This window comes from Pinus tabuliformis, chromosome 3_2, assembly GCF_031772625.1.
Source record: "Pinus tabuliformis cultivar Carrire ecotype Pingquan chromosome 3_2, CPIR1, whole genome shotgun sequence".
NCBI classification, from domain to species: Eukaryota; Viridiplantae; Streptophyta; class Pinopsida; order Pinales; family Pinaceae; genus Pinus; species Pinus tabuliformis.
Genome location: NC_142302.1, coordinates 730,655,596 through 730,658,823, shown reverse-complemented (window position 1 = coordinate 730,658,823; position 3,228 = coordinate 730,655,596). Strand labels below are relative to the sequence as shown.

The 3,228-nt window shown below is 35.6% G+C and overlaps 1 pseudogene; it reads left to right on the top strand.

Moving 5' to 3' along the window:
* Positions 1-261: 261 nt before the first annotated feature.
* Positions 262-912, top strand: LOC149182688 (cyclin-U4-1 pseudogene; annotated as a pseudogene).
* Positions 913-3,228: the final 2,316 nt, after the last annotated feature.

Here is a 3,228-nt window from a genome sequence, read left to right as displayed (position 1 = left end):
AGGGTGCAAATGTGACTATGCTAGGAATTTTTGGGCATTGCAGTTCACTCACGTACTATTTGGGTCCAGATATCTTTGTATCTCAAAGAAATTCATATTTAGAAAGCTCAAATCTAATTGAGACTTCCCAAGTTGCAACTCAATTTTCAGATGGGCACCTCCACATTGGTGCCCAAGATCCACTGATGGCCAGTTTCTAGGAGACAAGGCTTCGGTTTTTCTTGGTTCAGTTTTTTTTTCTTAGACCCGTCTCTGCTAAATATGTATTGGATTATTGAGCCTAGTAGATCGGGCCAAGCCCCTCCCATCATTGTAATTCTATAATCTCTTCTGGAAAGAGTGCTAGCAAGGAATGAAAAGGCATTAGCTTCATTACAGAGCATTGTAATTCCTAAGAAATTCACAGTTTTTCATGGACTCAGGGATCCTTCAATAGGAGTAGATAAGTACCTGGAAAGGATCTTCAAGTACACCAATTGTAGCCCTTCCTGCTTTGTCGTTGCATATTCTTATATCGACAGATTTATTCATCAACAATGCCTCAGTCTTCCTATCACATCGCTCAATGTACATCGCCTACTCATCAGGAGTCCCATGGTTGCTTCCAAATTTATGGATGATGCGTACTACAATAATGCCTACTATTCCAAAGTGGGTGGTGTTACGCCTCTGGAAATGAACAAGATAGAACTGGAGTTTTTGTTTTCCTTGAATTTTTTCCTACACATCAAAATAAACAAATTTGAGGACTACTGCTCTCTCCTCCATAGGGAGATGATGCTCTGTGGTGGGTTTTGGATATAGAAGCCAATATTGCAATATTGGTGTGGTCTAGGAGAGTATTTCGTGCACAATAAGAGTCAGAAAACATAGCAGCAGATGGTAGTTTGGTGTAGTTATGCAGAAGTATGAATTCAAGTATCAGCAAATGGGATCAATATGAACTCTTCTTGCCATCATAGCAAATGTTGGTGCCCAAACAAATTATGTGTTCTCAAGAAATTTGATAGTAATCTGCACCAGGGCTTTGGATATCATAAAACATGACTAGAGAATGTCTTGTCAGCTGGCGTATAACATGAATGTCAAGGCACTTGGAATTTACCAAGATAAGTCACAAGTTCAATCTATGGAGATATTATGCATGAAAGGCTAGAGTTATAGGAGAAATCCAATAAATGGATGCTTATTATCGGAGAATAAGGATCGTTGGTTAATTTACCCCTAGATTTCCTTTGTGCTCTAAGGAACTCAATGAATTGTTGTGTTGACAACTATATTTCCTTTGTAATTTGCTTTGGCTAGAGGTTGCAAATAGCTTGTGTGTGTCCAAGGGTCAACACCTTGGTGACTTATCCCCTGGTTTTCCTTGTAATCTAATTTTCCTGTTGCTATAGGCTCTTCTTCTAGGAGTGTGTGACTCTCAAGAAAACACAGTTGTTTCTGGTCAGAGTTTGGATGAAAGAAGCATACAGGCTACAACGAGGTCTAGACATCGTCGTAGCTCCTCGGCTATATAAGCCCATCTCAACCAACCAGCATTGCATTTATGCAGTAGAAATATCCAAAGTCTCATATAATCCTAGTAAAACATTGTTCATTTACCCAACATCTAATTCATTATCAAACAACTTGACTTGGCTTCATTCAGGCTTCTGATTTATACATATTCTTAATTGTTGTATGATGTCACCATTTACCAAACTTGAATTCATGTGTCCTACTAAAAATGTCCATTCCTCGAGAAATGGTTTCATGACCTTTGAAATGGAAACCACCTTAGAAAACAAATTTTTTGTCCTATTCTGTTTTTACACCTTATAACTGCAAGAATGAAAATGTATGTTTTGTTTCTGGTAACATAGGGTCTTGGGCTTTAAAATGATACAAGTTATCATATAACTTCATTTCCTCACTATTTGAAAATAAAACCATATATGGAAGAAATCCATTTCACCATCTAGTTTGTTTCAAGGAAGGCATGTTGTGCATGACTTCCACGTGCAACAAACATTGTCTATATCTTCTTCAAAGTAAGAGCTTTAATGATTCAAGTGACTTGTTAATTTCGGGATATGTTCATGCATTGGAGACTATTTTTGGAGATTTTGATTCTGTTTTAATTGTGTGGTCGAGATGCAAAGACCATGTCATACTTATTAAGGTTAATTTTTTGATGCACAATACAAAAAAATCATTGTTAAATAACTAATTTTCTCAAGATTTGATGAATTTGTATCCTTTTTATGGTAGTCAGTTTTGTTTGTAAATGTTATAAACTATCTCCTCACAATCTTCCTCTCCCTTTCATATTCATATTTACATGCATTCTTATATCTGTTTAGATTGGAAATGGTGACTTTATTCCCTATAATCATGTTCTCTCCATGGGTCACAATTATTGATTGATTATGGCTGAGGAGAAAAGAAAAAGAATGATGTTATAGTAATTGATTACCTGGAGAATTTTCTATTGTTCCTACCACTCAGCCTAAGTATGAAAGTATTCTTTTGTTTGCACCTCCTTCACCCATATGTTAGGCATGAGGCTTCACATATCATTGGGTATGTGGATCACTACCAATATTTTGGATAGTTGATATTGAACACGGTTTGGTACAACATACTTTATAAATATTTCATCTTGGCATATGATGAGTTGAACTCTTAACATTGACCAAGGGATTTTCTTTATCCAAAAACATTTCATTCATTGTAAATAGTTATAACAATATATCAACATCCAATGTAAGGTGTGGATATGAAGCCAGCCTCTAGCTTAGCTCAAATTTAGCCAAACTATGAGCAATCTGGCTCAGCCAAACATATCATACTAACAAAAAACCATTAGGGTTGAGGAACGTAAGTCCCTGAAGCATGGGAACATGGTGATATACTCTATAGCTTCTAGAATACCCACAAAATCTAGGCAAATATTAATAAATGTTGTTCTTCGAAGAATTGTTAGCATTGTAGAAATAATTCTGATGTATGCAAAAAAAATAAAAAATATTTCTATCAGCCAAAAAAGAAAGTGAGCATATACAATAAGGTTCATATCCTTTTCCTTATAGCAATTAAAATAGCTAATTGATTTGTTTATCAAGCTAAGAAAAATTATACATATGTCTATCTCCATTTATCTGATATTGCAAAAAGTAGCCTTTGGGCCTTTGTCTCAACATGACATACCTAGTCTTACATATCTATTTGTTCTCTTATAGCAAT